This window comes from Myxine glutinosa, chromosome 2 (assembly GCF_964187855.1).
Source record: "Myxine glutinosa chromosome 2, kmMyxGlut1.1, whole genome shotgun sequence".
Classification (NCBI taxonomy): domain Eukaryota; kingdom Metazoa; phylum Chordata; class Myxini; order Myxiniformes; family Myxinidae; genus Myxine; species Myxine glutinosa.
Window position 1 is genome coordinate 211690566 of NC_136262.1, and position 23400 is coordinate 211713965.

The 23400-nt window shown below is 50.0% G+C and overlaps 1 non-coding gene across 1 annotated transcript; it reads left to right on the forward strand.

Annotated features, from left to right (window-relative positions):
* Positions 1-21359: 21359 nt before the first annotated feature.
* Positions 21360-21431, forward strand: TRNAM-CAU (transfer RNA methionine (anticodon CAU)). The gene has a single exon. It is a non-coding gene; the product is annotated as a tRNA-Met (tRNA).
* Positions 21432-23400: the final 1969 nt, after the last annotated feature.

Consider the following 23400-nt stretch of genomic DNA (forward strand, 5'->3'; position numbering starts at 1 on the left):
TCGGTATTGTGTAGCTAACTAACCTCTTAACTGATTATACATTATTTTCTATCTCATTTCAAGGTCAGTAACCTTCGTTTTGACATTTCCAGGCCAGCACCACATGCAATTATGTACAGCTGGCTCTTAAAAGCCTGCGCACGCAGCGCAATGGGGCCATTTGTAAATAGGCATGTACACCACATGTCGGGGGCCGACACCTGTCACGTGGGCCCCCGACCCCCCAGTCTGGGCCTGTTTCGGTTATAGTCCGTCCTTTGTCATTGAATACCGCCCGCTCGTGAACCATCGTCGTCTCCTAACTTGTGATATTTCCTTTTAGTAAAATATGCACTGAATTGGTTCACTAATCAAAGGTAGGAGCCCATTGTTTTTTTTTATAGATCACAAAGTCAAAGGTCCAGGCTGCACATAAAAATCATCAATTTTCGTCCAATTGCCCTGAAATTTTAAGAATTTGCATATTGGGTCACTGAATTGGTTCACCAATCAAAAGCTAGAAGCTGATTTTTTTTTTTTAGCTCTACATAGGTCAAGACTGCATAAAATCATCAATTTCATTTTGTATATTTTTAAAAACAGTTTTTGTTATTTTGAGAATATGGAAGAAGAAGAAGACGTCTGAATAAAAACTGACGCGGACGGGCGCTTTGCATTTTCAAATGCTAGTTGTTTTTGTTCTTGTTGGCGGTCAATTTTTGAAATGTGCACCCATTGGTTGGACCCCACCCACATTTATCACTTGACTACACCCACCATGGCTGTGGCACCCAGAGGAAATAATATGGCAGCCATCTTGGTTCTCTGGTGGCCCTAAGACATGCTTATTATGCACTGCCCGGGTTTGTTGCGTCAGATTTCCATTGGCTTTGTTTGGATCGAGTGTTACTCATGATGACGTACACCGAAAAATCAAATCAATGTCAAAAAGTATTAGTTAAGTTTAATCAAGGCTGCCAGCACGCATGTTATGTGGCTCCCTAAAAAAGGTTACATAATTTGTGAATGGCTCCATATTGGATTTTTTTTATTTAAAATAGCACATTAAATATGTGTTTCCCTATTGCGTTATCCATCTATTAAGAGTGCTTTAAATGCGCCTTTCCCAATCGGTGCATTCACTGGATTTTGTCGCAGGTTGTGACCACACTGCAGCCATTCTTGTTCTTTCCTTAGAGTTTGCGACTGTATCCATCCAGCCTGCCTTACCCCTCCTCCACACAATCATTATTTGTTCAAGTCTCCCTCTATTTTGTCCTTCGACTCTGTTGTTGGTGTTTTCCCTCTCTCTCTCTACTGTTCCGTTTGTTCTGTTGAATCCTGACCTGCTCGGTGTTCTCCCTCTTCCATGAGCCTTGACTTTGTATAGAATGTGTGCAGAGAAATTAAAATGAGTTTTGAGTTTTAAGGAATTGCATGTCCTTCTATTTCATACGGTTAATTCAGACGACTAGTGTGAGGTTTTGTGCGGTTTTTTTCGACTTTCCAAACCCTTGCGAAACATTACACCTTCATTCAAACTTTGAATCGCGTCGGCCTGTTGGCACCGCTTATCTTCCAATGCATTTACATTTCGAAAGTCTTTGGTAACTTGCTTGCAAAATATACTTCCATGAAGATGTTGCAATTGATATCCTTTCGACACAAGTTTCTTTTCTAACTAAAATTGTTACTTCTAAAAGTAGGGAGTTGGAAAAACACAATCGGTCAAAATATTTCATTTCCTATCGCAGTTGCAGAATGTGTATTATATGTGACAATACTGTTTATGGCTACGACTGCTTTATGCCAATTTCCCCCACCTTCTTGTAGGGTTTGCGTGGCAAGTTTTTGGCCCAAGTCTTTCACAAAGCAGCTGCCCATGGCTAATGTTCGACTGGAGCTGAATTGAGAAGGAATTTCAAATTTGTTCAGGGTCGACGACAACTCTTCTACTCTTCATGAAATATGCCGTGGGATCATTCAGGTCCACCAGCTCCTGCTAACAGATGGAACGACTGGCTTCATGTCCGTCTGAGGGAGTGCTTGCGCGTTGTGATGCAACGCTGGAATAGTGATGCCATGCTCATATTCGTGATAGGCTGGAAGAGCCCTTTGAAGATTATCCCAAGAAGAAGAGAGAGCGGCCTTCTGCGAGGCACCATTCTGATAGTTTACGGTCGGGTCATGAATCAAATCCAGGCTAGAACGTTCAAAGGTAAATGTGTTACCTCTGTTTCATCCTGTCAGGACTGTACAAATATGTAATGGAGGAAAAATACTGAAAGTTAGGAACTTTAAAAGATTGGAAAAAAGACCATGCAGATAATTTCAGTTAAAATGTTGTTGCTTTTTCAGTAAAAGACAATTTTTGCTCATTTATTTCACTTTATGCCTCCCCAGCCAAAGACCACAGGCATTATGTTTTCGGGTTGTCCGTCTGTTTTTTTTTGTTTTGTTTGGTTGCCCCAATAACTTGTGAACCACTGAAGGAATTTCAAACTAATTTGGCACAAGTATGAAGTGAATACAAAGCTGAACTGATTCAATTCCGGCTACAACAGGTCAAATATCAGAAGTCATGTGCCCTTCGAAAAATCATTATGCAGACCATAACTCGAGTTAGAAGCACCTGTCTACGTTTTTCTCTTGCACTCTCTCTCATCTGACCTTTATTTTTTCTTGTGGCCTTCAAATGAGATCAAACATAGTGCGTTGAAATCTAACATGGATGCAGGTCTATCGATGGAGGCACTCACATTGAGCTCTATTTTTTTTTGTTATTTTTCTATTTATGTGTCCAACTTTCCCTTTATGTGTCAAAAGTACCGTATATATATATATATATATATATATATACATATATATATATATATATATATATATGCAGTACAGTCACGTGCACTACCCTGCACTACGTATCAGTGTTAATTCACGAGCCAAAATAAATAAATAACAAGAGTGTGTGGGTGTTGTTCAGTCCCGCACCACGGTTCAGGGTTAATTCACGAGCAAAAAATATTAATAAAAGAGTATCTCGTTGGTCGTTGTCTCCACTTGCTGGTTTCAGGTGGTGGAATGGATTTTTATGGCATAGCCCATGGGGAAAAGCCGTCTAGAACAGTGTTTGTCCATCTGTATGTCCCTTCAAACGTATACCAATCAGAGCTGAGGATCTGGTCACATGACAGGGTGATGTGATTACGGTGGTACGGCTGATGTGATTACGGTGGTACGGTACGGTACGGCTGATTACGGTGGATGTGATTACGGCTGACTCTCCACAGTCCACACACCACCATTTTAATTCCAATTTCGTTCAGGCTGAACATATCGTCGAACCTGTCATATATCACAATCACCATGCTCTACCTTAATGTTTTTCTTTCAGTGTGAAACACAAACAAACCGATTGTTAAAATGACCATCAGGTATCGAAAGCATCTGCGTTATGTCTCTTCCAACAATACGGTACATATAGGCCTTAGGCTTTATGCCTCACCTTCGGACCGCTTCGGACAAATTAAACCCAGGTTTATTAATACAGTGGTGTTTCGTTTCAGTAGTATCGTTTTCGTAATAGTAATAATAATAATGTAGTAAATATGACCATAACACTTTAATCCAAATGTCGTGATTACAAAGTTAGTGGATTGAAGCGGTGTATGGTTCATGAATCGATGATAAGCGGTACACGGTACTAACAACCGCAGAAGTAAGGAATTCCCCTCGGTTTTTTGATATCATGTTATTAACCCAATCCTTGTGGGGTGTATAGATTACAGTAGATCTTCCTTCATTTCTGTGACTAAAGCTTACCTCAAGGATGTCGGGATTCCTCCAAATTTCTTTGTTGAATGTTATGTGTGTCGACAGCATTATGGTCATATTTATTTGTCTACAGCTACCCACTGTCTACAGTTGTCTACAACTACAGCATTATGGTCGACATTGTCGACAGCATTAGTGACTGTTTAAAAAGCTAATCATGTGTGTTTGTGGTTTATTGAAGCGCGGTGCTACGCGCGCTTACTTGTACAATAAGAAGGAAGCGGACAACGCGGTAAGTTTAAGTGTCTTTATTAAAAGAGTTCACTGTAGCCCTGTGATTCAAAGTAGCCCCGGTTTACGGTAGAACTGGCGCGCTCCGGGCTGCACGCCCGGTGTATATCCCGTGGCCACGCTTACCCCTCAGGCGTGGCCGCCGCCCACTTGGTGCGTGGAATGATGCCCTCACGCCAGTGAGCTTTCGTGTCCGCCACATGCGCCTCCCCAGAATTCCCGCGCACCTGGAGGGCCAGTTTGCGGGGCAAACGGATGACCCGGCCGAAGCGCCCTCTGGCGACCGGCGGCGTCCGGGGTGCAGGGATGCCAGCTGGGATGCCTCCGGCTGCACCCGGGATGGGTGCAGGGCCGGGGGGCGGCGTGCCGGCGGTACTGGGCGGTGCCGGGGGTCCGCCCGCAGGGGGGCGGCCCCGACGCGGGGGCCGAGCCACCGGCGGTGGGTGGTCCACGTCGAGGTGGGCCGGCTTGAGGCGATCCACCGAGACGCGGTCGGGAGTACCGCCAATGTCCAAGGTGAAGTGCTTCGCCCCGGTCTCCAGCACGTGGAAAGGCCCGTCGTACGGGAGCCGCAGTGGTGTCCGGTGGGCGTCATGCCGGACGAAGACGTACTCCGCGGTGCGAAGCTCCGGGGCGACGTGCGTAGGCGGGTGCCCGTGGTGCGCCGTCGGCACCGGGGCGAACCTCCAGGCTGCCTCCTGCAGTGCGGAGCACTCCTGCACCGCGGACCATGGTGCCGTGGGGTCGGGGAGGAACTCGCCCGGCACCCGCAGTGGTTGTCCGAAGACCAATTCCGCCGCGGATGCACGCAGGTCGTTGTTGGGCGCCGTCCGGAGGCCCAGCAGGACCCAGGGTAGCCTGTCGACCCAGCCGCCGTCGCGTAGGGTGGCCCGGAACGCGGCCTTCAACGAGCGGTGGAACCGCTCGCACAGGCCGTTGGCCTGGGGGTGGTAGGCCGTGGTTCGGTGCAGCTGGACCCTGAGTCCCCGCGCGACCGCCCCCCAGAGCTCCGAGGTGAACTGGGGGCCGCGGTCGGACGAGATGTCCGAGGGGGCGCCGAACCGGGCGACCCAGGTGGCGATGAACGCCTGTGCGACGTCCGCTGCCGTCGTCGCCGCCAAAGGCACGGCCTCCGGCCACCGGGTGGTGCGGTCCACCATGGTCAGGACATGGGTGAAACCCCGCAAGTGGGGCAGAGGTCCCACCAGGTCCACGTGTACGTGGTCGAACCTTCGTTCCGGCACCGTGACCAGGGCCAATGGGGCCTGGGTGTGCCGGTGCACCTTCGCGCGCTGGCACGCGAGGCACGTCCTGGTCCAGCCGCGGACGGCCTTCCGGAGGCCATGCCAGACAAACTTGTCGGCGACCAGCCTCTGGGAGGCCTTCGTGCCCGGGTGGGACAGGCCGTGGATGGCGTCAAAAACCTGGCGCTGCCAGCCCGCGGGCATGATGGGGCGAGGCCACCCGAGGGAGACGTCGCACAAGAGGGCCGCGCCGTCGAACGGCACCTCGGTGATGCGGAGGCCCGTGACGCCGGTCCGCAAGGCCTGGACGCCGGGGTCGGCTGCCTGGTCCGCCGCTATCCGGGCATAGTCGATGCCAAGGTGGACTGCGTGGGCGACGGACCGGGAAAGGCAATCCGCCACCGGGTTGTCCTTCCCCGCGACATGCCGGATGTCCGTTGTATATTCGGACACGCCCGAGAGGTGACGCTGCTGCCGGGCCGACCACGGCTCGGTGACCTTGCCCATCACGAAGACCAGTGGCTTGTGGTCGACGAAGGCCGTGAACGCACGGCCCTCGAGCAGATGGCGGAAGTGCCTGACCGCCAGGTGAAGCCCGAGCAACTCACGGTCGAAGGTACTATAGCGGCGTTCGGGCAGGCGAAGCTGCCGGCTGAAGAACGCCAGCGGTTGCCAAGCACCACGCACCCATTGCTCGTGCACCGCGCCCACCGCGTAGTCGGTGGTGAGGGCGATCGGTGAATCGGGCGCCGGGTGCGCGAGCATGGTGGCGTTGGCCAAGGCGAGCCTCGCGCCGACGAACGCCGCGTCCATCTGCTCGGTCCAGGTAACGTCACCTTTGCCCGGCTTCCCCCGGAGGGCCTCGTGCAAGGGGCGCAGGAGCTGGGCGATGCGGGGCAGGAACCGATGGTAAAAGTTCACCATGCCCAGGAACTCCTGGAGCCCCTTGATCGTGCGGGGGCGTGAAAACCCCTTCACCGCCCCCACCTCGGCCGGTAGGGGGAAGGTCCCGTGCCTAGTGACGCGGTGCCCCAAAAAGTCGATGTCGGCAACGCCGAACCGGCACTTGGCGGGGTTCACGATGAGGCCATGCTGGCCCAGACGTTCGAAGAGCGTGCGGAGATGGTGAAGGTGCTCTTCGCGGGATGCGCTGGCGACGAGGATGTCGTCCAGGTAGACGTAGACGAAATCCAAGTCGCGCAAGACGCTGTCCATTAGTCGCTGGAACGCCTGAGCCGCATTCTTCAAACCGAAGGGCATCCGAAGAAATTTGAAAAGCCCGAACGGCGTGATGACCGCCGTCTTCGGGATGTCCTCTGGCCTGACGGGGACCTGATGGTAGCCGCGTATGAGGTCTACCTTCGAAAAAAAGGACATGCCCAGCCAACCGGGCGGAGAGGTCCTGGATGTGGGGGACGGGGTAGCGGTCGGGGGTGGTGGCGTCGTTGAGGCGCCGGTAGTCCCCGCACGGTCGCCATCCCCCGCCGGGCTTTGGCAAGATGTGAAGCAGCGATGCCCAAGCACTCTCGGAGCGCCGCACGATGCCGAGCCGCTCCAGCGTAGCGAACTCCGCTTTAGCTATGGCGAGCTTCGTCGGCTCGAGGCGGCATGCCCGGGCGTAGACCGGTGGCCCGGCGGTGGGGGTGTGGTGTTCCACCCCATGCTTGATGGCCCCCGCCGAGAAGGTGGGCCGCGTGAGGGCTGGGAAACCCGCAAGGAGGCGGGTGAATTCGTTCGCTGCCGGAAGCGTACAGATGAACCTGGCCGGAACTGAACCGCTCAGCAAGTCGCTCGATGAGCCGCTCCGGGAGCTGCTCAACGAGGCAGGCAGCGCACACGCGAGCGAGCTGAACGTCTCAGCCTGGACAAGCCTTCTGTGCTTTACGTCGACCAACAGGCCATTGGCACAGAGGAAGTCTGCGCCGAGCAGTGCCATAGGCACGTCGGCAGTGACGAACGACCACCGGAAAACCTGCCCTCCAAACCGCAGAGAAAGGCAGCGTTTTCCGTACGTGCGAATGGACGTACCGTTGGCGGCAAGCAGCGCGGGGCCCCGGCCCGCGGACTGCTTGTCGGACATACCGGCGGGAACGACACTCACCTGCGCTCCCGTGTCGCACAGGTAACGGCGCCCGGATAAGGTGTCCGTGATGAACAGTAGGCTGTTTGCACGGCCGGCGCTCAGTGCCACTACCGAGGGCCGGCCCGGGCATTTCCCGACCTGTCGAATGAGCACGGCGGGCGACATTGCCGAGCCTTGTGGCTGAACTGGGCGTGGAAAAAACACCAGGTTTGCGGCGAAGGCGGCGGAGGCCGCGGTTTTCTCCGCGGCGGCGGCGGTGAGCGGGGCGTGGTGGCGGACACGAAATGCGCATCAGCCTCGAGATCCACGAGGTGTGGTGCATCAGCATCAGGGTCAGCATCAGCATCAGCCCCGATAGCCGCGATGGCCACGCCAAAACTCGCCTGCGCGTCCAAAGCCGCGAAGAACCTGTCGGCCTCGGCAGCGAGCGCTCGGGGTTCCGTCGTCACAGAACCGGCCAACGTGAGGCGGACTCGTGCCGGCAGCTGGCGTCGAAACAACACCTGGAATTGAGCGTCTGGGTTTTCGTCGCCCAACCATGACAGCATATGGTCCATGCGGACCGACGGTCGCATGTCACCGAGCTCGGGGAGGTCCAGGAGGCGGTCGGCCCAAGCGTCCACCGTGAGGCCGAACGTGGCGAGGAGGAGACGCTTGATCGCCTCGTACCTGCCGTCGGCCGGTGGGTTCCTCAGGACCGACACAACGCGGCCGGCCGTGCCGGGCCCGAGGGAGGCGACCACGTGGCAGTACCTGGTCTCGTCCACCGTGATGCCTCGAAGTCGGAACTGGGCTTCCGCCTGCAGGAACCATACTTCAGCTTGCGTCTCCCAGAACTCGGGGAGTTTGATCATAACCGCGTTGTTTGCCATTGCGATGGCGTATTCGGTCGGTCAGCGACGGCTGATCCAACGTCGGAGGGTCACCAAATGAAGCGCGGTGCTACGCAAGCTTACTTGTACAATAAGAAGGAAGCGGACAACGCGGTAAGTTTAAGTGTCTTTATTAAAAGAGTTCACTGTAGCCCTGTGATTCAAAGTAGCCCCGGTTTACGGTAGCACTGGCGCGCTCCGGGTTGCGCGCCCGGTGTATATCCCGTGGCCACGCCTACCCCTCGGGCGTGGCCACCGCCCACTTGGTGCGTGGAATGATGCCCTCACGCCAGTGAGCTTTCGTGTCCGCCACATTATAATATTTTACAAGCTCGGCGACGCCGCTGTTCAACTTTCGGTCTTGTTTTTTGTATACGAAGTCGAGACTCTTGTAAAAGCCAACACATAGAACATATAATAAAAGGAGCGGGATACAGGAGGGGGAGAGAGGGAAGCACAGCAACAATAGAGAACAGGGACATCAGGAGATCTGTGGAAGAGAGAAAGGTAGGGTGGGGTACATGGGATAAACAAGATGGACACTAAAAGGACTTTGAAGAAAGAAAACGGAATTTGAAGGAGGTGGGTTTGGGTTGGATTAACGGGGATAGAAAATATCAAGGTTTTGGATGAGGGAACATATGAGATGGTGGTGAACAGCTGTTTTCAAGACCTGGAGGGAGGAGTGGGATTGAAGAGAGGGAGTTTGTTCCAGGGGCGGGAAAAAAGGGGAATTAAAGAGTGAAGGTGAGCAGAGAGTCTTGATTTTGGCAGTTTCACCAGAAGAGGGTAACTGGTAGATCTTGTGAGTCCTGCAGGAATATTTGGGGGATAGAACACAGACAGAGCAGGGGGAGCTAGGCCGGAGAGGAGTCGGTAAAAGACAGAAAGACCACCAACTTGCCTGTGGTTAGAAAGAAAAAGGCCATCAGAACCAGCTTCATCACGGGAGATTCCAATGATTCTGAAAACTTTGAATTCAGCAGGGTGAAGCCGAGCTTGGTGTGAGGCAGGAGCACCGGCCCAGAGGGGAGAGCAGTATTCCATTAAGCTGCGGATGAAAGCCTTGTATGTGGTGAGGAGCTCAGGTGTGCCAAGGAAAGACTTCGCACGACGGAGGATGCCCAGTCGGCGACTGGCTTTGGAGGCCAGATTTGAAATGTGGTTTTCCCAGGAAAGATCATGGCAGATAGTGAGACCCAAAAGCTTGAGTGACAGAACTTCTTGGAGAGGATTATTCAGAAAGTGGATGGGAGGGTTGTCCAGTCGGTCTTTTCGGAGAGACATCGTAAGAGTGTGAGATTTGTCAGGATTGAAAGACATGTTCCACTTGTATGCCCAGTCTGTGATTTTGTCCAGGTCTGCAGAGAGTGAGGAGGCTGCAGACTGCCGATCTGAGGGATGAAGAATGGAGTGACAGAGAGTAGAGTCATCAGCAAAGAGATAGAGAGGATTTTCAAGAGAGTCAGAGAGATCATTGATGAAGACCAGAAAAAGCACAGGGCCCAGAACACTGCCTTGGGGAACTCCAGCCTGAACAGGAAGAGGAGATGAGAGAAACCCATTCAGGGCCACACGTTGACTACGACTAGAGAGGAAGTCCGCCAGCCATGCGTGGAGATTTCCATGGATACCAAAAGAGGAGAGTTTGGTGTGCAGAGCGGGGTGCCAGACCGTATCGAAGGCATGTGATATGTCAAGGGAGACAGCTCTAATTTCCTGTTTGGCATTGAGGACCTCCATCCATTGTTGAGAAAGCAGAAGCAGCATGTCCAGAGTAGAGTGACCAGGTCTGAAACCAAATTGATGATCAGAGATCAAGCCATTGGAGAAGAGGAAAGATTTCATATCTGAAGCAATGATGGATTCCATGACTTTGCTGATAATTGGGAGAAGGCTGATTGGTCTGTAGTTGCTGGGATCTGTTTTTGCACCTTTTTTTGTGCAAAGTGGTGATTTTGGCAGATTTCCAAGCAGATGGCAGATGACCTTGAGCAAAAGAGAGGGTGAAGAGAACAGAGAGAGGGAGTGAAAGAGTGGAAGAACAGGATTTTAGGACCCGTGGGCTGGTGCCGTCAGGTCCAGTTGCAGAAGCAGAGTCGAGGGTTGACAGAACTTTTCCACCTTGTCAGGAGGAAAGGACACAGAGTCCAGGAGCAGCTGGGTATGACTGGCTACGGTGGGTACAGAGAGGGATGGGTTTGGGACACAAGATTTAGATGCAAACACAGAGTTGAGGCATTCAGCTTTTTCACGTGCGGAATCAGCCGTGTGGCCATTTGAGGTGAGGGAGGGGATGGAGGGGGAACAAACACCAGAAACAGATTTGACCAGACGCCACCAGGATTTGGAAGAGGTAGACAGATAAGAGAGTTCTGTCCTGAGAACGGAGAGATATTGTTTCCTGGCTCTCCTGAGGGTGGACACACACTTGTTTCGGGCTTTGTGAAAGGAAATGAGATTTCCTTCCGTTGGATTTGCTTTCCAGGAGACGAAAGCAAGTTGTTTCTGGTCAAGTACTTATTTATTTCCTTTCTCATCTGGGCAAAATCCCAGGAACTTTTTAAGGAACTTATGGACTTATGAAATCCATGTTAGGAAGTTGATATTTGGACATGACAATGACAAAATTATTTGGCTGTAAAGGGTATTTTTGATTTATTGATTAATCAATTAATTATTTAATTATTTGATTAATGACTTGATTAATTAATTTTTTTAAGTTACAGATTTGGATGAAATGGTGGTGGTTTAGGTATTCTTTTAGCCAGTTGATTAATTATTTAATAATTTTACGATTATCATTACTTTATTTTTGGTATTAATCACTTATTTATTTTCTTTCTCATCTGGGCAATATCACAGGCACCTTTTGAGCAAGGAAGCTGATATTCAGACATGGCAGTGGCCAAGTGATTTTGCTATAAAGGACATATTTGGTTTATTGATTAATCAATTAATCGATTAATTATTTGTTATTTGTCAATTAATCCATTAATTTATTTATTTATTAATGATTTCCTTCATTAAATTTTCAAAAATTACAGATTCGATTGAAACACTGGTGGTTGAGGTATGTTATTAGCCAATTGATTGAGAAATTATTTACGATCATTATTTATCGATTTTAATTATGCAATTAATCAATCAATTGTTGTACATCTCTCCCTCCCAGTACCCCTCTAAGTGCTGCACGGTGGCAGTGCCGGGCGCTAAAAGCGCCCTGGCAATGCCACCCTGGAGAATGTAATTTATTTATTTGGCATGGTGGCAGTGTACTTGTTTACTACATTATTATTATTATTGACGTTATTATTATTATTATTATTATTACGAAGACAATGTTACTGTATTGAGAAACCTGGCCTAATTTGTCTGAAGCTGCTTGAACGTGAGGCATGATGCCTCAGGCCTATACGTACTGTGTCATTGAAAGACCTGTAACGCCTATGCTTTTTATATTTGATGGTCATTTTAACAATCGGCTTGTTTGTGTTTCACACTGAATGAAGAACATAGAGGTGGAGCATGGCGATTGTGATATAAGACAGGTTCGATAATATGTTCGGCCTGAACAGCATATAAATCAAAATGGCGGTGTGTGGAGTCAGCGGTCGTACGCCGTAATGGCATCACATACGTAATCACATCACATCACCCCTGTCATGTGACCAGATCCGATCAGCTCTGATTGGTGTTTGTTTGTGAGGGACATACATGCAAACATACATACATACATACGGACAAACAAACACGTCTAGATGGCTTTGCCCTATGGGCTACGACATAAAAAGATTACAATCCACATGCGATGAAATCCACGGAGACTTGGATAAATGAAATGCTGTTTTTGTTTTGGCACATAACTGAGCCTTTTCTAATCATCCCCTCCTGCTCCGATGATGAGCACCGAAGGGGGCCAGCGATGACGCGCGCTGAAAGGGAGTACTCAGTTTTCACTCCAGTTTCTTTCTTTCTTGTTTGTTTGTCCGGGTGATATCTCAGCCATCCTTTGAGTTAGGAAGCTGAAATCGAAATCGAATTTTTAAACTCTGAAACGTCCGATTTACTTTGCTCCCATGGCGGTAAGAATAACCTCTGTTAACTTTCAGGTTGAAATTGTTTGAATTGTCTTATGACACAGGGACAAGAGCAAAAAGCTATTTGATAGTCACAAGCTATTCTTGGTCAACAATAAAATCAGCTCTCCCTTTTAATTATGAAACAGGTAAAGTAACCACGATACTGGCACACAATGGCCTATTCATTTGAGATAGTATGTTGTAGCGGCTACCGCTGGGTTTTCACAATCGCCTTGCACCTATCAAGGACGCGGAGCGATCACCATGCCGGGCTCGTCCAGGACGCCTGGGCAGGCCCGCGCTCAACTTGCCAGGCCTCGGTCGGGACGCCCGGGCATGCCCGGGCATGCCCGGGCAGGCTCGCCCTCAACTTGCCAGGCCGCAGCCAGGACGCTGGGCCACGCCCCCTCTCGCCTTTCTTGGGCAAACGCTCCGGGATAATATGTATATATATTGCTGCCCGATAAACGGGCTTTTCAGAGTGCCTGAGTGTTTGGTTTGAATAAAGCAACTCGGATGAATTCCAGCTTTTTGTCGCGTCCATTCTTCCGATCGACGTGGGAGCCCCAGCTCCTTCATTGGTGACCTACCGACATGGACACGGCAGTCGCCCTTAAACTGCCTACCTTCTGGGAGGCTCACGCGGCGGTTTGGTTCGCACAGGCGGATTCCCTGTTCGCCCTGCGAGGCATCACGGCCGACGACACCCGCTTCCACCATGTGGTAGCAGCGCTCGGTTCGGCCACCGCGGCCCGTGCCCTGAGCCTCCTCGAGAGCCCGCCAGCCACTGACAAATACGGCGCGATTAAGAAGCTTCTCCTCGACACTTTCGCCCTCCCATCGGCGGAACGCGCACGGCGCCTGCTCGACCTGCCCGAGCTCGGTGACACGCGCCCTTCCGAGCGAATGGACTACATGCTTTCACTGCTCGGCGAGCACTCTCCGGCATTCCTGTTCCGGGAGCTGTTCCTCCGTCAGCTGCCTAACCCGGTACGCCTCGCCCTGGCAAGCACGACGATCACAGATCCACGGGCCCTTGCCAGAGAAGCCGACAAGATCTCCGCCGCAGGTCAGCGCATCGCAGCGGCGACATGGGACCCACCGCCGTCCGACGCAACACCCATGGCGCCCGAGCACCCGGCACGGTCGACGACCGAACTGCCGACGCAATTGGCGGCCGCTACACCGAGCCGACCACCTCCAGCACGACGACCGGGGCCTCCACCTGACCAAGCGTGGTGTTACTATCATGCCAGGTTCGGACAGAAGGCCCGGACATGCCGACCCCCGTGCACCTTCGGCAGGCTGGGAAACGGCCGGGCCGGCGTTCATTACCAGCCATGAGCGCCGGCCACACGGGCAACTTACTGTTCATCATGGATAAAGCGTCCGGACGGCGCTTCCTGTGCGACACCGGCGCCCAACTGAGCATCATACCCGCCTCTGACCAGGACAGGCAATCCGCGGTTTGCGGCCCCTCCTTGGTTGCGGCCAACGGATCGACCATCCGCACCTTCGGCCCGCGCAACGTCACCCTCTGCTTCGGCGGCCAACGCTTTGCTTGGACGTTTGTAACCGCAAACGTGCCCATGGCTCTGCTAGGCGCCGACTTCCTCTGCGCACACGGACTGCTAGTGGACGTCCAACGGCGTCGTTTAATCAACGCCGAAACCTTCAGCTCCCTGGTATGCACATTGAGCAGCTCCGCGCCGACCGAGCTGGCATGCGCCGTCCCGGCGGCGAACGAGTTTGCTCGCCTGCTCACGGAGTTCCTGGCCCTCACGCGGCCGACGTTTTCGGCCGTCGCAGTACGGCATGGGATCGAGCACCACATACCAACCATGGGCCCGCCGGTCTACGCCAGGGCCCGCCGCCTCGACCCAGCCAAGCTCGCTGTGGCGAAGGCCGAATTCGACGCGTTGGAGCACCTCGGCATCGTGCGGCGCTCCGATAGCACATGGGCCTCGCCACTGCACATCGTGCCAAAGCCGGGGGGTGGGTGGCGCCCGTGTGGCGACTACCGCCGTCTCAATGACGCTACCACCCCCGACAGGTACCCGATCCCGCATATCCAAGACTTCTCCGCCCGTCTGGCGGGACAGGTCATTTTTTCGAAAATTGATCTCATACGGGGATATCACCAGGTACCTGTCAGGGCAGCCGACGTCCCTAAAACGGCAGTCATCACGCCGTTCGGCTTATTCGAATTCTTGCGGATGCCGTTTGGTCTCAAGAACGCGGCTCAGGCGTTCCAGCGCTTGATGGACGGCGTGCTGCGTGACCTGCCGTTCCTTTTAGTTTACCTGGACGACATCCTCGTCGCCAGCACGTCCCGGGCCGAGCACCTCCTCCACCTCCGAACACTGTTCGGGCACCTCAGCGAGCACGGCCTCATCGTCAACCCGGCCAAATGCCACTTCGGCACGACGGCCGTTGATTTTTTGGGCCACCACATCACCAAGAACGGGGCCGTGCCGCTGCCAACCAAGGTCGAGGCCATCACCACGTTCCCGCGTCCCCGCACCATAAAGGCCCTGCAGGAATTCCTGGGAATGGTGAATTTTTATCACCGCTTCGTGCCCCGCGCTGCTCAACTCATGCGGCCCCTCTACGAAGCCCTCCGGGGCAAGCCGGCCAAGCACGACATCGCCTGGTCCGCAGCAATGGATGCGGACTTCCAAAGCTCAAAGCGGGCCCTCGCCGACGCAACACTGCTCGCTCACCCGGTGCTCAACGCTCCCATCGCCCTCACCACGGATGCCTCCGACTACGCGGTGGGCGCCGTACATGAGCAATGGGTGAACGGGGTTTGGCAGCCACTCGCTTTTTTCAGCCGGCAGCTCCGGCCGAACGAGCTCAAATACAGCACGTTTGACCGGGAGCTCCTCGGTCTACACCTGGCCGTCCGCCATTTCCGCCACCTCCTGGAGGGCCGACCTTTCACGGCGTTCGTCGACCACAAGCCGTTGGTTTACGCCATGGCCAAGGTCACGGAGCCGTGGTCGGCCCGCCAACAGCGCCACCTCTCCGCCGTGTCGGAGTTTACCACGGACATCCGGCACGTCGCCGGCAAAAACAACGCCGTGGCCGACTGTCTTTCCCGGGCCAGCGCGAACGCGGTCCACCTGGGCGTGGACTTTGCGCTTATGGCGGCGGACCAAACCACCGACACCACGGTGCAAGCCCTCCGGGCGGCGGACACGGGCCTCCGCCTGGCCGACATCCCCATCGCGGACACTGTCCTGCTCTGCGACGTCTCCCAAGGCCAGCCTCGCCCCATCGTGCCCGTCACCTGGCAACGCCGCATCTTCGCCTCCCTCCACGGCCTTTCCCACCCAGGCCGGAAAGCTTCCCAGAAGCTGGTGTCGGCGCGATTCGTCTGGCACGGCCTTCGTCGGGACGTCCGCGATTGGACCAGCACCTGCACGGCCTGCCAACGGGCCAAGGTCCACCGACACACCCAGGCCCCGCTGGCACCTTTCACCGTGCCCGAACGACGTTTCGACCACGTCAACGTGGATCTGGTGGGCCCCCTCCCCCCGTCACGGGGGTTCACACACCTGCTCACCATGGTGGACAGGACCACCAGGTGGCCGGAGGCCGTTCCCCTCGTCTCCACCACCACCGCCGACGTGGCGCAGGCTTTCATCGCCACCTGGGTCGCCCGCTTCGGCGCACCGGCGGACATCTCGTCAGACCGCGGACCACATTTCACCTCCGAGCTGTGGGGCGCGGTCGCCCGCAACCTGGGGGTCAAGCTCCACCATACTACGGCCTACCACCCCCAAGCAAACGGGTTGTGCGAGCGATTCCACCGCTCCATGAAGGCCGCGCTCATGGCCGGCCTTCAAGACGGCGGTTGGGCCGACCGGCTGCCGTGGGTCCTTTTGGGCCTCCGCACGGCCCCCAAGGAGGACCTCCAGGCATCCACCGCCGAGCTTGTCTATGGCCAGGCGCTACGCGTCCCGGGCGAATTCGTGCCCGACGCTACCAGTCCCTGGTCCGCAGCTCACCAGCGCTCGGACCTCCAGGAGGCCGCCCGACGGTTTGCCCCCGTGCCAACATCCCACCACGGTGACCCCCAGTCCTACGTCCCCCCAGCACTTCGCACAGCGGAGTATGTTTTTGTGCGTCACGACGCACATCGGGGGCCACTCCGGCCGCCGTACGACGGGCCCTTCCGGGTGCTGCGACGGGACGACAAGTCGTTCGTCATCGACATCGGCGGCAGGTCGGACCGGATTGCGGTGGACCGCCTCAAGCCGGCGCACGTGGACGTCGACCACCCACCACGGGTGGCCCTTCCGCCGCGGCGAGGCCGCCCCCCGTCCACGGTGCCCCCCACTCGACCGCCCACCACCACACCGGACCCCCTCCCACGACCCGCCAGGGGTCGCTTCGGCCGGGTCATCAGGACCCCCCTCAAATTGACCCTGCCGGTGCAAGTTGATTCTGGGGGGACGTGTGTAGCGGCTACCGCTGGGTTTTCACAATCGCCTTGCACCTATCAAGGACGCGGAGCGATCACCATGCCGGGCTCGTCCAGGACGCCCGGGCAGGCCCGCGCTCAACTTGCCAGGCCTCGGTCGGGACGCCCGGGCATGCCCGGGCATGCCCGGGCAGGCTTGCCCTCAACTTGCCAGGCCGCAGCCAGGACGCTTGCCCACGCCCCCTCTCGCCTTTCCTGGGCAAACGCTCCGGGATAATATGTATATATATTGCTGCCCGATAAACGGGCTTTTCAGAGTGCCTGAGTGTTTGGTTTGAATAAAGCAACTCGGATGAATTCCAGCTTTTTGTCGCGTCCATTCTTCCGATCGACGTGGGAGCCCCAGCTCCTTCAATGTGATCTTTAATGTCCAAAACCTAAATGCATACAGGACGGCTGGCTTAACACATCTCTCTCTCTCTCTCCTTCTCCAACCCCACTCCCAACTTACTCCGACATCCAGTTTCCACTGTTGGCACAACCACAATGACTGTTTTAATCGGATTCTTCTCCGAAGGGGAACAAATCCAATATGATCAGACAGCTCGGACGTGAGCGTGCTATCAACTGAACTATTCTGCCATCCATAACCAATAATCACATTTAGTTGTTTGTGGTTTGCTCTTATCTTTAAAATATATTATTACGTGTATGGGGGTAGTGTTACGGATTCGTCACTTCTGTTGTGGTGATTTGCATCCACTGTAAATATTTCTGATTCCATGTACTATTATTGTGTTCAAAAGGTTTATTGTTCATGAACTATTTTCAAAAGGTAAAAAGGTTAATGTTAAAAGAAACAGGAAACCGGATCGGGAACCGGACAACGAAGAGGAAGAGGAGAAGGAAAAGGGGCGGAGCGAGTGAGTCGGACAAGAAAGCCGAGTCGCTCTGAGTTCTGAAGCGAACGTTGGCGAGCAAGAGTCACTAGCGAACTTTCGGGTTTCCGGGAAAGGGATTCCTACGACAGAGTTGTCATCGCTGTGACCGATCAACCTGCATGTCAGGTTTTGCTATCGATTCAGGAGAGAATCATCGCTGTGCTGCTGCGCCACGAGACCGGGCCGTCGGCCATTTTGACTAGCGCAGGACTTGTGCTTCGCTTGCGGTTTCGTCTCTTTTCGACCATCTCCGCTGCATTCAGACGTCGATATGGGGCGTGTGTGTGACGTGGCTTTTTGAAGGTTAATTCGTCCATACCCGAGGGTGTGATCTCTCCGTCGCCTGTAGGGTGCCTTTGGATTTCCCAGGCGCCTTGAGGGCGCCTTTGTGCAGCTTCGGCTGTGTGAATGTATTTGCCATCCGCACAGGATTCTGGTCTCGATTGGACCTCGTTCTGGCGATCGCTGGAGCGAATCAATTTCGTCCCGGAGCCAGGAATAAGAGACATTGGGGAATGTTCGTGTTTCACTCACTTGGAGCACAGTGAGTTAAATATTACAAAACTGATGGTACCATCATAGGACATATTGATTGTACTTTTGAATACTATTATTGTTGTACTGTTATTCTTGTGTGATCTTAATACAATATTTGTTTGTGAGCAACAATTGGGGTGGCTTCTCCCTTGATCTTTGACATACAGAATAACACATTTTTCTGCCGTAACTCCTCTCGGGGCTCGGAGGTACACCGTGACCAGGGGGTATGGGAGGAGCACGTAACAGTAAGCAATGAATTACCTTGGTCCAGATAGGATTGTATAGATTAGCATGCACCGTATGCCGTGTAGCCACCTTCATGTATCTAAGTCAGGGCCGGATGTCCCGATAAGCGTTATGTGTCTCCATGCGAGGGTGGAGCTATGCTAATTAGTTAGGGCATATGGATAAAATTCCCAGTGTGTAAATTGCCCTTGTGATTTTTCCCTTCATTCTTATAAAGCACACTCGGCCAGCCATGCGATCGGCACGTAATTGCAAATAACACAAGCACCCACGATATCCAGATGCGATTACACCACCTCGCCCAATCATCCTGATGGGCACCAAGAGTGGCCGTGAGGCCACGCCCCGAAGACCAATTGGTTAAAAAACGATGGGGTGGGTGGGTGGCGCTCTGTGATTTGAGCGAGTGTGACGTCTGTGAGAACGTTTGAGACCGAGGAGTAAAAATAAAAAGTCCCACCATTTTCTCTCTCTCTTGGTCCTGGCTTTGGTCGCAGGCGGACGCCTTTGCATTCTCTCTCTCTGTGCTGCGTTTCATCGTGAGCAGTTGCATTCACTTTCTCTGTCCTGGGGCATCGGTGGAAGCAGCCGCATATTTTCCCTCTCTTTGATGCTGGCTTCGTGACGGCTGCGCCTCGTGCCGGGTGTGCCTGAGAGAAACATCGGAGCTTTGGGAGCATGGGACAGTCAGAGGAGGAGGGAGTTTGGCCGTCTCTCCGCGGGTCGGTGGCTGCTCTGGGCGCGACTGCACGCCATCTTGTGCAGTTCCCACACGGCTGTGGAGTACTGCTTGGTGGAGCAGTATTCCAACCAAGCTGCGGAAGAAAGCTTTGTAAGAGGTGGGTAGCACAGTGGAGCCAAGGAAGGACTTTACACGACGAACGATGACCAGTCGGTGACTGGCTTTGGAGACCAGCTTGGAAATGTGGTTTTCCCAAGAAAGATCATGGCAGATCGTGAGACCCAAAAGCTTGAGTGCCAGTCCTCCCAGGACTTGAAGTATCCATCTCCGCTTCAGTAAGGGATCACGGCTCACGGACTAAGCTGTTGAGTTTTTGTTGAAAGTTTTGTTGGTGTGTGTGTGTTGTTCTGTCACCTGCGCGACTCCGCGTTATGGTGTGCAGTTCACTCTTCGCACACAGTCACTCTGCTAAACACAACAAAAAATACATCCTATTCGCCTTTGTAATAACTGGTCAATACATCAAAGTACAAAGTGCGAGGCCCGCAGTGCTGTGCAGTGCCTCGGTGCCATCTGGTGTGATTTTTTTCACGACATTGGATTGTTTCACCCTTTTGAGCAATCTGCTTTCATTTAGGATGTTATTCTATTTCACGAGGAGCGTGGATCGATGTTATCCTCCAGTTAAAAGCGAATGAGACATTGTTACTTTTCGAAGACTTTTCAAGGATATTGGTTGATTTGTTTGTCTGTTTGTATGTCAATCGTCTACAGGTCACAATTTTAAACCGATCTTTACGAAATGTCCCCAATGGTAGAGTTAGCCATAAGGAAGAATCCTATTGATGTTGAGGTCAAAAGGTTAACATTGGCCAAAGGTCAACAACTCTGTCAAATTTCTAAAATCCTCAATTTTCATCCGATTGACTTGAAATTTGAAGAAGATTGCATATCAGATCACTGAATTCAACCACTAATTATTTACCAGGTCATCATAGGCCAAAAGGTCAACATAGCCAAAGGTCAACAACTCTGTCAAATTTCTAAAATCCTCAATTTTCATGCGATTGACTTGAAATTTGAAGAAGATTGCATATCAGATCACTGAATTCAACCACCAATTATTTACCAGGTCATCATAGGCCAAAAGGTCAACATAGCCAAATGTCAACAACTTAGGTGAAGTTTCTAAAATCCTCAATTTTCATCCGAATGCCTTGAAATGTGAACAGGATTTGCATATCCAGTCACTCAATTCAACCACAGGTTATTTTTGATATCAACATAGACCAAAAGGTCAACATAGGCCAAAGGTCAATATAGGTCAAAGGTCAACAACTTAGGTGAAATTTCTAAAATCCTCAATTTTCATCCGATTGACTTGAAATTTGAAGAGGATTTGTACATAAGATAACTGAATTCAACCACCAATTATGCTTGAGGTCATCATTGGTCAAAAGGTCAACAACTTATTTTAGGGATTTTGCAAGTATCTTGCTGTGCACACCATATTGTTTGTTTGTTTGATGCAGGTCCTCTGAGCTCCCACGATTAGTCATGACAAAATTGTACATGAACACTTTTTTTTTTACCGTGATACATCTTACTTAGGGGGGGGGGGGGGGGGCGGGGTGCAAACAGTCATTTTCTCACAATTCATAACTTATTATAAACACACGGGCCATCACCTGTTGTGGGGAATAGGTGGGAGTCTGGAGTCGGGAGTGGGGTGGGGTGGGAGGAGTGGGGAGGAGTGGGGGAGGGGAACGTGTAGGTGGGATTCTGGAGGGAGGGGAAAGGGTGGAGTGGGAGTCAGGAGGTAAGGCGTGGGTGGAGATGGGGGTAGTGTTGGAGTCCTGAGGCAGGGCAGGAGGGTTGAGGAGAGAGAAGGGGTGTGAGTCCAGAGGGGTGGGGTTGGAGGTTGTAGGGGGAGGGTGGGATAAAGGAGGGGAAGGGGTGAGAAGAGAGACCCCTGGAGGCATGCTGGCCATTTTCAATACATCTGAGTTGGTAACCTTGCAATAATAATACTAAATATATGCCTGAGCACAGGTAAGATTAACCAGGTAACCTCTTTCCATATCAAGGTTCACTCACTGTTAAATTGTAAAAGTAACGAAAGTTATGACAAAAAGTTTACTTGATGCTGAAAACAAAGAAGAGATTTTATTACTGAAATGAGAACAAGTGAAACAGGTAAGCAGAGTGGCGCAGCGGAAGCGTGCTGGGCCCATAACCCAGAGGTCGATGGATCGAAACCATCCTCTGCTAATTAATTATTTTATAAAGATGGAATTTCAGACAAAATGTTGTGAAGAACACAAACCATTGAGGTCATTCCAACAGGACAGAGGATCAACCAGGAACAGCAACGAGGAAGCTGAGAGGGCTGGGAGCGCGATCGAAGTTTATTCACATTCTTTAAGTGGTCAAAGACCGTCCATGTCAGCTCGAACACGAGGAAGTGAAACCACGCCCACAGCGCCACCTAGCGGGAAACACCCGAACTAACATACAATGGCAACATTTTTACCCTGCGCTCACGAACCGCAAAGCAGGGTTCGGCAATCGGTGGGATTTCAAAATTCATTTTTCATTTTATTCAATCATTTTTAAATTCATTTTTCATTTTATTCAATCATTTTTAAATTCATTTTTCATTTTATTCAATCATTTTCAAATTCAAATTCAATCATTTTTTAATTCATTTTTCATTTTATTCAATCATTTTTAAATTCATTTTTCATTTTATTCAATCATTTTTAAATTCATTTTTCATTTTATTCAATCATTTTCAAATTCAAATTCAATCATTTTTTAATTCATTTTTCATTTTATTCAATCATTTTTAAATTCATTTTTCATTTTATTCAATCATTTTTTAATTCAAATTCAATCATTTTCAAATTCATTTTTCATTTTATTCAATCATTTTCAAATTCAAATTCAATCATTTTTAAATTCATTTTTCATTTTATTCAATCATTTTTAAATTCATTTTTCATTTTATTCAATCATTTTTAAATTCATTTTTCATTTTATTCAATCATTTTTAAATTCAAATTCAATCATTTTCAAATTCATTTTTCATTTTATTCAATCATTTTCAAATTCAAATTCAATCATTTTTAAATTCATTTTTCATTTTATTCAATCATTTTTAAATTCATTTTTCATTTTATTCAATCATTTTCAAATTCAAATTCAATCATTTTTAAATCCATTTTTCATTTTATTCAATCATTTTCAAATTCAAATTCAATCATTTTTAAATTCATTTGTCATTTTATTCAATCATTTTGAAATTCATTTTTCATTTTATTCAATCATTTTTAAATTCATTTTTCATTTTATTCAATCATTTTAAAATTCATTTTTCATTTTATTCAATCATTTTTAAATTCATTTTTCATTTTATTCAATCATTTTAAAATTCATTTTTCATTTTATTCAATCATTTTCAAATTCAAATTCAATCATTTTTAAATTCATTTTTCATTTTATTCAATCATTTTCAAATTCAAATTCAATCATTTTTAAATCCATTTTTCATTTTATTCAATCATTTTCAAATTCAAATTCAATCATTTTTAAATTCATTTGTCATTTTATTCAATCATTTTTAAATTCATTTTTCATTTTATTCAATCATTTTTAAATTCATTTTTCATTTTATTCAATCATTTTTAAATTCATTTTTCATTTTATTCAATCATTTTAAAATTCATTTTTCATTTTATTCAATCATTTTTAAATTCATTTTTCATTTTATTCAATCATTTTAAAATTCATTTTTCATTTTATTCAATCATTTTCAAATTGAAATTCAATCATTTTTAAATTCATTTTTCATTTTATTCAATCATTTTTAAATTCATTTTTCATTTTATTCAATCATTTTAAAATTCATTTTTCATTTTATTCAATCATTTTCAAATTCAAATTCAATCATTTTTAAATTCATTTTTCATTTTATTCAATCATTTTCAAATTCAAATTCAATCATTTTTAAATCCATTTTTCATTTTATTCAATCATTTTCAAATTCAAATTCAATCATTTTTAAATTCATTTGTCATTTTATTCAATCATTTTTAAATTCATTTTTCATTTTATTCAATCATTTTTAAATTCATTTTTCATTTTATTCAATCATTTTTAAATTCATTTTTCATTTTATTCAATCATTTTAAAATTCATTTTTCATTTTATTCAATCATTTTTAAATTCATTTTTCATT